The 12,829-nt window shown below is 42.4% G+C and overlaps 2 protein-coding genes and 1 long non-coding RNA gene across 3 annotated transcripts in view; 1 reads left to right on the top strand and 2 right to left on the bottom strand.

Annotated features, from left to right (window-relative positions):
• Window positions 1-4,667, bottom strand: part of LOC308094898 (uncharacterized protein) — a 35,011-nt gene extending 30,344 nt beyond the window's left edge. Inside the window, exon 1 of the mRNA XM_080441721.1 lies at window positions 4,427-4,667. The gene's annotated coding sequence lies outside the window, so the exon portion shown is untranslated. The remainder of the gene's footprint in view (window positions 1-4,426) is intronic.
• The window catches only part of LOC308094700 (uncharacterized protein), a 353,814-nt gene that overhangs the window by 235,168 nt on the left and 105,817 nt on the right, over window positions 1-12,829 (top strand). The gene's annotated exons all lie outside the window — the stretch shown is intronic.
• On the bottom strand, window positions 10,077-12,824 carry LOC308094718. Its single transcript, XR_013933979.1, has 2 exons — window positions 11,159-12,824; window positions 10,077-10,859 (listed from the first exon to the last, which is right to left on the bottom strand). It is a non-coding gene; the product is annotated as an uncharacterized lncRNA (long non-coding RNA).

The raw sequence follows: 12,829 nt of genomic DNA, 5'->3' as shown, positions 1-12,829 counted from the left end.
ACTACACTTTAGAAACAACAAGCCCCCCAAACAAACCGCAACTACCAATATTTACAAGCAACTTTACAGGGGGGAAAGCCCAAAGTCGCTTATAATAAGCAGACATGGCAACGCTGGTCGCGGACAGCTCGCCTGGGATCTGTTCACTTCGCAGCTTGCTGATCCGGTCTGGGTCTAGGGCTGAAACGGAAACGCTGTGTGTATGCATGTGTGCGTGCAAAGTACCGGATGTAGTAGGCGGGCTCTAGACCGGATCAGAGCACCGAGTAGAAACCGTATTGACCAATAGAATCTAGCCAGGCTTCTTACAGGTATTGGGGAAAACTTGCTGGCGCAACAGATATGAGATAACGGCATGTTGACGTACAGGAAAAAGATGATGAGATAGATATCTCTGTATGTAACAAGTACTATGCTCAACACAAAGTTATGAGAACAATTATTTAGTGGCTATTAATGTTTGAAATTCTAATTTAGGGTGAGCCAGTTGTGTTTTAAGGGAGACTGAACTGAACCTAGCCCCGTTTGGAACCTCACTCTCCACTGTAGCTCAGAGAAGAGGTCCCGCTGTACCGGCCCCCGGCAGAGGTAGAGTCCGTCCTAACGCAGTGTAGATCACCATTTTCGCAACATCGTATCCAAAAAGTAAAGGTAGTCCCAGACACCTACAGATGTTTGAGATTGTTCTGGAAAGTCACATTTTTACGACGGGGTTGAAAAAAACATTTAAATCGCTTATGTAGTCAGACTGTGCCATGTTTTCCATTGTAGCCAAATCGGGAGCAGTAGTGGCACCTACCGTCGGGGTGTTTTCCGGGTTTTCAGCCTGTGCCTGTGCCAAACATGGCACAGGCTGACTAAATAAACGATTTAAACGTTTTTTTCAACCCCGTCGAAAAAAATAAATTTCCGGAAAAATCGCAAACATCTGTAGGTGTCTGGGACTACCTTTCATTTTTGGGTGCGATGTTGCAAAAAAGATGATCTTCACTGCGTTTGGACGGACTCTACCGCTACCGGGACCCGGTACAGCGGGACCTCAGCTGAGACCAGTCTTCCTCACTCACACCACAACTGTGTTTACCCGTCAAAATGGTCAAAATTATTTAAGCATCCCAGAAGTGCCTTGGGTTTGGGTTGGGTACAATACTGGGCCCCATAATATTCTTGTTGTGATCCATCTTCTCCTCAATTAAAAAAGGTGGTGAGTGACACATTCTTTACTTAAGTAAAAAGTACCAATACTGCAATATAGAAATACTCTGTTACATTAATGTCCAGAATTAAAAATGTACTTCAGTAAAAGTACAAAAGCATTGGCATCAAAATGTACTTAAAGTAAAAGTACTAAAATGTTTGAAACTAGCAGATATAGCAGGTATAAAATAGGGCTTAAGTGGTTAATGTATGTCTCATAATATGATAATTTATGTCTGAAAAGTAACTAAAGTTTTCAAATAATAGTGGAGTAAAAATACAATATTTGGCTCCGAGTTGTAGTGGAGTAGAAGTTAAAGTACTGAAAATGGGAAATACTCCAGTAAAGTCAAAAATTCCTCAAAAGTGTACTTAAGTACAGTACTTGAGTAAAGGTACTTAGTTACTTTACACCACTGCTTGTCACTCAGTTGAATAGGCTTTAAGCACAGCAGCCATATTGAAAAGAAATTGGGCCTCTTCCTTACTTTCTTCAAAGATGTCACCAATGAAGGCTCCCTTCCATTTAGTGTAGCATAATGGTTCTCAAACCTTTTAATTTAAAAAAAGGACCCCCTCCATAACTCTGAGAGTGTACAAATGGAACCAAATGGACCCGTAAGGTTCCGAGGGGTGCAGGCAGGCAGGCACCACCACAGTAAACCTGACCGTCAAGATCTGCATGAGACTAGGTATGCGCCTCTCCAATGCACCCTGCCTTCTGACAAGCTGTACTTCCTCCAGTTGGTCATCGATCATAGGTGGGGGAGTCTGTCTGGTTCGAATGGGGAAGGGTGAGAGGCTGCCAGTGTTGATTTTGACAGCAGATTTAGTTTTAGTCATAGTCTTTTGAATACAATTGTTTCGTTTTAGTCATATTTTAGTCACCTGAAATGTTTTACTTTTAGTCGACTAAATATACGATTTTAGTCGACTAAATCTACAGTTGATTTAGTCGACTAAAATGTTTTTTTTTTGGCGGGCCGTGATGGCATCGTAATGATTTTCACTTGATTTTCAGCTGCATGACAAAAATAGCAGATCTACAAGCTCAACGCGTTGTGAGCTTGTAGATCAACTATTTTCGGTCTGTGACACCCGCGCACACCCATGATGACTTGTCTTAGTTCTACTGGATCGGTTCTCCTCTAGTCCCTCCCAAACGTTTTAGTCTAGTTCTTATTTGTTGATAAATTGTCAGTATATTTAGTCATAGTTTTAGTCATCATAGCTTAGTTTGTGAAAAAAGGTCAATAGACATTTTTCGTCATAGTTGGCTAAATCAACACTGAAGGCTGCCTGATAATGCTCATAATTTGGTTCCATTTGTACACTCTCAGAGTTACACACCCTTAAGGGGCCATTTGGAACCCCCTCAAGGAACCATGAGGGTCCCTGGACCACACTTTGAGACCCACTGGTGTAGCAGAGTCTTTCCAAAGAGCCGACACATGCACAGTAGCACCCTGACCCAGAATGGAACAGAGCCTTCATTACTATCATTGGTAACACCTATGAAGGAAGTAAGGAAGAGGCCCAATTTCTATCCAATATGGCTGCTGTTCTCAACCTTTTTAGGCTGCGAACCCCCAAGATAATCATATTTGAACTGGGGACCTCCCACTCAGACTTTTTTTTTGCCTCTTTCTTATATTATTTGACAATTTGGCCGATGTTTGACCAGTTTAGTCTGTTGATTAAAAAAATAAGTGAATGAAAAAAGGTCTTAAAAGTCCCTCAATTGTCACTTTACTGTCATCTGTATTGTCACTTTACTGCCAAAAAAAGAAATGTGGGGACCCCCCTGGTGGTCCCGACCCACAGGTTTAGAACCACTGGTATACCGATAGATGATATGAGCATAACCATGAAACGGACCCCTAGTCACTCCTTCAACTTGCAAACTGTCTGTGATGGAAAAATACAGCTTAATTGTCCCCGTCATCAGCAGATCTTCAAATGTGACCAATAAACAGGGCTCTATCCCAGCCTGGGCCGCTGGCGTAGCGGTCCAGGCACCTAGGGCCTGACAGCGTGTCGCGGGTTCGAGTCCCGATCCCGAAGGCCTTTGATGCGTGTCACTCCCCTTCTCTCTCTCTCTCTCCCCATTTCCTGTCAGCCTACTGTCCTATCAATAAAGGCATAAAAAAAAGAGAACAGGACTGGATCCCAAATCTATGGCCCCCTGGGCCTGAGACGGCCTCAGGGCCCCTCCTTCTGGCGCCACAGCCAGAGCCAACCTACGTGGTACGGCCGGTACGCACATGTCGAATGTGCACACAATCTACACACCGGTAGGAGATAACAGCTCTTAATTGATTCTCAAAAACACAGATCATTTGCAATGGGATTAGCCCAATAAATTACACACATATCATGCAGTAATCTTAGGCTGTTTCAGCCAAAGGCATAACATTTTGATTGACAAGGAAAATTTAAACAGCAAATATTTCACACACACACACACACACACACACACACACACACACACACACACACACACACACACACACACACACACACACACACACACACACACACACACACACACACACACACACACACACACACACACACACACACACACACACACACACACACACACACACACACACACACACACACCCCTCTGAACAGTGGGTATAATCCAGCCCCATTTTTATAGAGGGACCCCATGACCTTTGGGCTGGGGATCCAGCTCTGAAAAGCCTTGTTACACAGACAGACAGACACAAAGATCATGTTTAATATTTGACAGACTTCAAGTCCTGCACTAAAAAAGGAACTTAGAGACGAGGAAGTTGCTCATTCAGCCTGAAACTCATTTGAAGGTTGTTTGTGCCTACTTACAAGTTACTAATAATCCCTCTGCTTTGTGAGCTCTTTATAACAGAAAAGCCCCAGCATGTGTCCACTCCAAGTCCACCTCTCTGACACTTGATCATCATCATCATCATCTGTCAAGGCCAATTTGACACGGGACAAGCAAGTTGAACTCATGAAACTCAAAGCAAATAAACAATTTATACTAAGAAATCTCAGTTGCTCTGGTGTAAACCAACCAGACCTGGTTTCAGACTAAAGGCCCATGGGCTATAAAAGACCCTCTCTACTACTGCTCAACATTATGGTACTGATACAAAAAGCAATACTCTATAATACATCTTAGAAATCAGAATACTCATTCACCAATGAAAAAGGAATAACAGCGATAAGATCCACCACTTACTTAAATAATGCATCCATGTGTAGTAATGGAGGAGGAACGTAGAAGCCAACAGCATGACTCCACAACCAGAAGACACACTGGGCAGATGATTTCGAAATCAACGAACCAACAACAAACAAACAACCAACCAAGCAAAACAAACCACTATTTGCCATAAGCCTGAGAGAATAGGTGTCTTTTCAAGGCAACCTTAAAAGAGTCCAGTGTTGGAGGGGAGCATGGTGAATCTCCATTGGGAGAGAGTTCCACAGGGTGGGGGTATAGTCCCTATATGACAGCAAACCCTACTGTTCTTCATGGAGAGGGTATAGGCAACCACACGTCTCCGAATACACATGAAGTGGCCAGCTGCTTCTCTTCGCCAGAGTTTCACCGGGAGGGTGTGATGCATGTGGTGGAACATGCTATACCTGCTGAACAGGTGCTCCGAACCAACCTGTACGAGTCTCTAATGCAGTAGTCTCGCGTAGCCAGACAACTATTCCACAATCTCCGAATGCTATATAGAGTCTGGAACTACAACTCCCGAAATCCGATTGAGGAAACTGGCACTTCCGTTCACGAAAATATGTTTTAAAATATCTTTACATTTTATTTTTTTATTTCAATTTCTGCTAAGCAGCGAGCTAAATATACTTAAATGATTTGTATTTATATTAGGGTAAATTTGCGCGACTGTAAAGACGAAACGGAAGTGGGGAGGAGGCTTCACATCCGATTTATATTCTAATCATGATCAGAGCTTCCGAGTCCCAGACTGTATGACCGGAAACATTTGAAAATTGTGGGAGGCAACAGTCTGGCCATGCGAGACTACTAATGCAGTGACAGAAATCAAGCTCCCTTACCGGCTTCCCGCCCGTGAACAGGGCCAGTGGTCTTCATCGGGGGGCCAGGATATATCAGCAGCACCATGGAGGAATCCAAACTCAGTCTTCAAGGTGGTGGGCAGGGACTTTACCCGTGTGCCACCCGGATGCCCCAAAATATGAATTGGCATACAAACAAGCAGGCAAGGGTCGAAACCAAGGAGCAGTGACAGCGGTCCAATTCAGGAAAACAAATCCACAAGAGGAGCAGGCAATAATCCACTTTCCGCTGGCAGGTGAAAGGTCAAACAAGCTGAGAGTAGTAGAGACTCAACAAGACAAGAAAACACTAGAACAAAAACTAAAAAAAGGAGCCAAGACCAAATCACATCATATTAACTTCTTCTTCAATCTGGCAGCAAGTGAGTGGAAAGAATCCAGTCTCAGGGCAACAAGCTGATGAGGGGAGGTGGAAACAGGTGACTAAAGGGACAGGGTTACAGCAGGCCTGATGAAGGGACTGGGAACAGGTGTGTGGAAGGGCCCGAGGTGAGGTGAGGTGGAATGTTAGCCTGGTTCCAGACCATAGACCCCGCCCACTCTCTGAGTGGACTGCCTCTTTCCAGGACCATAGACCCCGCCCACTCTCTGAGTGGACTGCCTCTTTCCAGACCATAGACCCCGCCCACTCTCTGAGTGGACTGCCTCTTTCCAGGACCATAGACCCCGCCCACTCTCTGAGTGTACTGCTTCTTTCCAGACCATAGACCCCGCCCACTCTCTGAGTGGACTGCCTCTTTCCAGACCATAGACCCCGCCCACTCTGAGTGGACTGCCTCTGGTGTTGTAAATGTTCGGTTTATTCGGTACAAAATGTATTGTCCAGTGAGAGTCGGAGGTGGGGGTGGGGATCCCTTAGGATTGGTTTAGGGAAATTCTAATCCCCTCCCCCTTAGTTGTAATTGCCTACACTGGAGCCAATGTCAGACTGAAGCTCCATGCAGCTTCAGTCTGATAATCAGGCTAGTGGAATGTGGGAGTGGCTCCTGGCCACCAGATGGGGCACTTTCCCAACATCCCATGGGGTTCAATACGTTGTCCACAGATACATACTTTAGTGTATGCACTCAAAAGTATGTGGAACAATAGTACAATTAATATGTAGTACATAGTATGTGAAGGAATGTACTGTAGGAGTGACCTTCATTCACACTGCCATAATTCAAACTGTCATATTTACTATCCACAATGTCATCATATTTGACTATTCACACTGTCATATTTACTAGTCACTCACGGTCATCATATTTACCATTCTCTGTCAGAGTATATATATATATATATATATATATATATATATATATATATATATATATACATACATACATACATACACATACATACATACATACATACATACATACATACACACACACACACACACACACACACACTATTCAACACTCACTGTCATAGTAAAAACGTGTTGCTCTGTTTGCTGGTACACTTCTCACGCTCATTCATTGGCACACAAGTAAAAGTATGAGGATCAGGGATGTACAGCAAGTTGATGAAAACAGTCTTTATTGTCCACTTTATTGGTATCGGTTTACTGCCACAGATGATTAACAGGCTACAAGAAAACAGCAATAAACAAGGTACTAAATGGTTGGAAATCGGAATACTCATTTACCATTGAAAGAGAAGAAACAGCACTGCACTAACAGAAATCCATAAATTACAAGTAACGCATCCAAAGTGGAGTCAACTGGCGAAGGAGCAAACTATACTACATACAAACAGCATGCCTCCACAAACAGGTAAACACTAGCCCAACCTTTTAAAGACCCATGCTCCAATATGCTCAGCTGTGTCACATTATGTTCAGGCCTACAGGTACGCTCCACCCACCTGGGACTGGGTAGGAGGAGGGTTTACTACAGCTACCCCTCAGATACAATAGGTTCAGGCAGGGCAGGCTATAATAGCCGGGTGAGAGGCTACCTGATAATGCTCATAATCTTGGAGATATTGAGGGTGCTAGCCGTAGATTACGACTCTCGTAGATGTATTTGATCGATTTGACATTTTCAACCTATGAGGGTCATACCCCCCCCCCCCCCCCCATTTCCCACTGAATATTCAGCTCCTAAACCCGTAGGGTCTCCAAACATGTACAAATGCAAATTGCCCCAAATGATAACTCACTTCACGGGGTTCTAATGAAATGTAATAATCTATATATTTTCAATAAAAAAAGTGTTTTAATCCCATCTGTGGCCGATTCTGTTGGAAATTCTCAATGGGCGGTAGTGACGAAGCGCATCCGGAATTACACTAAATATAAACAGGAAGTAAACGAGGGGGGGGAAAAGACAGACAGGATTAAAACACTTCTTTATTGATATGGATTATTACATTGCACTAGTACCCTGTAGAGTGAGTTATCATTTGGAGGGTAAGCACTTTTTTTGTTGCATTTGTACATATTTGGAGACCCTACGGGCTTAGGAGCTGAAAACATGTGTATTGTTCTCTTTTAACTTGGCTGAGTACCACACAGATGATTAATAAGCTATAAAGGCAAAGAAAACAATCAAAAAGCAATACTCTATGATACATCTTAGAAATCAGAATACTCCTTCACCAATGAAAAAGGAATAACAGCAATAAGATCCACCACTTACTTAAATAATGCATCCATGTGTAGTAATGGAGGAGGAACACTGAAGCCAACAGCATGACTCCTCTAACAGAAGACACTCATGGCCAGGTTTTTATAGACCTGCTCTAATCAGCTCAGGTGCGCCTCATTAGGCCTAAGCCCCACCCACCTATTAGGCCTAAGCCCCACCCACCTAGGAGGACTGGGCAGGAAGGAGGCATTTCTAGAGCAGTGGTTCTCAACCTGTGGGTCGGGACCCCCAGGGGGGTCCCCACATGATATTTGGGGGGTCCCCAGATGACATTAAAGTGACAATTTAAGGAATGTTTTAATACCTAAAGGAAAGAAAATATTTGAAATGAAAAAGGCCATTCCTGCATCAAAAGTAATGAACAAATTATACAATAAAAATTGTCCAATAATGTAAGACAGAGGCAAAACATTTGAAAACAGCAGATCTACAAGCACACAACGCCTTGCGTTGCGAGGCGTTGTGAGGTTGTAGATCGGCTATGTTCACAATATTCATCTGTGGAACCGAGTCAAACTGAATGTAATGCCTCAACTCAAATATGATTATTTTGGGGGGTCCCCAGTTCAAATATGATTATTCTGGGGGTCGCAGCCTGAAAATGTTGAGAACCACTGTTCTACAGTCATATTTATTTTTCACACTCACTGTCTGTCATCATATTTACTATCATACTCTCATCAGATTTAATACACACTTTCTTATGCTTCATAACATTTTTTTGTGATTACAATGTTATTTTGTCCAATCTGTATGGTAGAGTATGTTAATACCGTATAACTTATACAATTGGGAAGCACCCCAATAGGTCTCCGTGCTCTTCTATTGAGACATTTTAGATCCTGTGTCGGGTTTAACACTGACTGGTTGACAAGATTCTCCCCTGAGAAAGCAGTCAGTGGTATAAAATGTCAGCACTTGAGCAGGAGCCTTGGGTTCAAATCCCAGGCAGGATATGAAAGTTACAGAGGCTAGCTCTAATGTTTTGATTGGAACATCAATGTCTTACTGTGATATTATGAACACAGACACAGAGAGCAAGCTGAATAAAATGGCTCTCCCCAAAGCATGGAACAATAGTGCTGCTCCACTATAATCTCATCTCAACACCATAATTGTTTTAAACTTTTGTAATTGTGTGCGTTTCTGACATCCTGTGCTAAAGACTGTAACGTGAACAGTTGACTTTTGTTTCCTAAGAAGAACTATGTGACTTCTATCTGAGAACATGCGTGTGTATGTAAATGTATATCCAACAAATGCCTTTATGTGGTACATAACATACACCACCACTAGTGGCTCACCAGGTAGAGTGCATATCATTAAGGTTCAGTCCATACACAGCGACCAGGGTTCAAATCAGACCCACGGCCCTTTGCTGCATGTACTTCCCCATCTCTCACAGGTCTTTCTCCACTATCAAATAAAGGTTTAAAGCCCAGAATAATGACTGAAGAGAAAAAACAAATCCATGTCTTCCATACACCCTCTTTTGAATTGTTCAACTATAAATCTGTGCCCTGCTGTGAATAAACCAGAGCACTTTTAAACCTGACTAGTTGTGTCAAGTTTAGTCTACTGTTCTGCGGCCAGGACTTCATCAACTTATACTCACATCACCATCTCAGACCGAGGGAGCTTTCATATTATGTGAATGTGATTTCACTCAGCCTCCACACACCTAAATATGTTCTTCACAAATGTTTAGTCACTCTGATCAAGGCCAGCGTGCTGCAATGTTTAGGCAATTTTACAAAAGAAGGCTTTTTACGGCATTGTCTGTGTCCAGAGCTAATCTCTCCATGCCATTCCCATGTGGATCTCAAGATCTACAATTCGATTTGTTTTTTCAATAACCAAATTTACATAAAAAGGTTTATACAGACAATCCTAGAATGTCCTTTGACTGCACACAATACAGTACTTACACCAGACATATATAATATAAAACAATAATTATATTTTATATCGTGCTAGAATATACCATTTATCATTTACATCTAAGAACTCAATATTTCCTCACTTGTGATCTTCTTACATTGTCTTGTAAATTGTAACTCGAATTGTCTCTACGTATTTTGTGAATTGAAAGTATTTGAACTAGATGATCGCTAGAAAGAGAAACAGATGCGGTGACAACAGAGGGTGTGTATAGGAGTGGACCTTTATTCAAATTAAATCTTTGCACTAACATCAGCATCACTATTCCTGTGCATAACAAAATTCAAACCAAAACAAAAAATAGCATCTCAGTTCCCTCTGGCACACAAACACACTCGCACTCACGCACACGCACACACACTCACACAAATGCAAAAGAAACATGGATGCACAAAGGGTCATACGCTAAGTTTTGACAAGACAAAAGGTCAATAATACACTTGAGAACCAACAAATCAAGATTAATACAAGACCCAATAACAACAGTAACATTTCAGGATTCAGGGACATTTCAGTGTCACATGTCATGAGCTGTGGTCTTGGTAATGTCTGTGGCCATACAGGTGACATCTGAGCGCAATTATGCTTCTCCTGCAATCCACAGACAAATGTAATGAAATCTTACCCTGACGTGTGTGTGTATACTAAATACAATACAGATGACATGATCTGGAGTTCATGTCCGCCGATCGAGCTGTCCTGTTTGTACTCGTTGCTCAAATAAATAAGTGAGGCATCAAGCCCAAATTCAGACCCAAGAGGTGATATCAGAAACTTCTAAAAAGACCTTGAAAAGAAAGAAACTTCCTGAGTGAGCAAGTTGGAAGCTCATCTGGAAGACTAACGTGAACCCAGTGAAGTGGAAGCACGAGACTATTGTTAAACGGTAGGGTAAGTGATTTTCTTTGGTTAAGATAAGTGTTAAATTGCTCTATATTCTGATAGTACTCATTGCTATAGAGTGTTTGTTCAGTAACAGGAGTCTCCCTGTCTCTTAAGCTCTTTATTAAACAGAAAATGCATTTTCTGGTCAGGATACCAATTTTATCCAATCAGATTGAACAAGTGAAATTGGAAGTGATGACACAAAGACATGAGCAGACACAATTGTAACTGGAACATTACAAAAATTAAGCTGATAAATGGGTACTCTCTCCTGATTGGCTGAAATGTTGTCACCTACCTGAAAATGAATTTTCTGTTTAATAAAGAGAGAAACAGGGAGACCCCTGTTACTGAACAAACACATTATAGCAATGATTACTATCAGAATATAGTGCTTTAACCTTTAAACAAAAAACCTTTTGTTTTAACCAAAAAATATCACTTACCCTACCTTTAAGAACAATAAAAGGTGTGTAGACAGACAGACTACATAATCTACGGAGTGCATCATCAATGAGTGAAGCCTGATTTATACGCTGTGTGTTGTACAATGACAATAGGCCATCTACAAGCTCACAATACATTGTGGCGCTATTTTCAGGCGTAAGGCACTGGTTTGTTCTGAGATTGGAGAGGGTTGATGGTGGCTCTTTAGGAAAAAAAATTAAAAAAACAATGTATAAAAAATTGTTGTCTCCAGTGCAGCCGTCTGTGGCCTGTATTCTCTGACAGAATCTACCTGGATGTGACCACATCGTCTTTAGTTCCTCGCCTATATTGTCTATATTCTATTTTGTCTTGTTCGTTCAGATCGTGTATGGCTTCTGTGTGCCGAGTGCTCTCGGCTCAATTTTTTTCTCTCTTTTTTCTTTTTTAACCAAATACCGTAAATCACATTCAATATAGAAAATTCACAACAAAACGAAACAAAATTCAGAAATAATTTGATTTTAGAGGACATAAAAAAACGGAACCGCCCTCAACCGCATTGTCCTTAAATTAGGCATTTCCCCCCCAAGAACTGTAACAACGAACACTGCCCTCTTTCCATATATCTTTCTCCCTCGATTCCCCTCGACACATTTTGATACACAGCTAAATCCTGAGGCGTAATTTAACCGTCTCATGAAGGTAACAATTTTACATGACCAAGGAATAAGTCCCAACCCGGGCCGTTGCAGACCCATTCATCCGGCTGAGACCTACTGCGCAACCCCCGGGAGACAGACCCGGGTTGAATTAATACTCAGGATTTCACTGTGTGCTCTTCTCGAACTGCATTACGGACAAGAGACCCTATTGAAACCATATTCTACCCTGGATCATTTCAGTGGTAAAACATTAGCTTTACAATTAAGACCAATTTATGCTCTGAGCGACAAGTGTGGACCAACATGTCGCACGACGAAAGTGACGTCAAAAACCACAAATCCTTTTTTTGCCGCGGAACACCTCCGCCGATGGCGCAACGTACCCCTGGAAACATAAAATGTTGCCTCCTCTGATTGGTTGGGAAGATACACAAGACCATAGACATAAAGGTAAAGGTAGACGCCTCCTCCAACTCTGGGGCATCTGTATCTGCGGGCGCCATTTTTAGGAAGGCAAACTGCCTATCAAACTACTGGCCAATCACAGCACGTCTTTTCCAGGAACTTGGTAGAATCTAGTTGTATAAAAATATAACGGGATATTTTTTATACAACTAGATTCTGACAAGTCCCGGGAAAAGACGCGCTGTGATTGGCCAGTAGTCACTTTGAGTGGCAGCGTGCCTTCCCGAATATGGCGGCCGCGGATACAGGTCGCTCCAATGAACTGCAGAGGCCAGTGAGGTATCTAGGTTTCTATATCTATGCACAAAGACTACATCCTACTACTACGTACTACTTCCTTGTGTAAGTTTTGTCGCAGACAGTATGACTGCTCAAAACTCATAAGGTTCAGAGACACTTGAAGCTCAAAGCATAAATTGACCGTTAGCATTTAACCTTACCGTACAGTGTGTAACACGTGTACATATCTATCGTTATCATCCTGTCCCCCACCCCCCCCCCCACCCCCCCGCCCTC

Source organism: Gymnoscopelus braueri, assembly GCF_963280865.1.
Source record: "Gymnoscopelus braueri genome assembly, chromosome: 11".
Taxonomy (NCBI): Eukaryota; Metazoa; Chordata; class Actinopteri; order Myctophiformes; family Myctophidae; genus Gymnoscopelus; species Gymnoscopelus braueri.
Note: the sequence above shows the minus strand (reverse complement) of the source record. Positions and strands in the feature narration are given on the sequence as shown.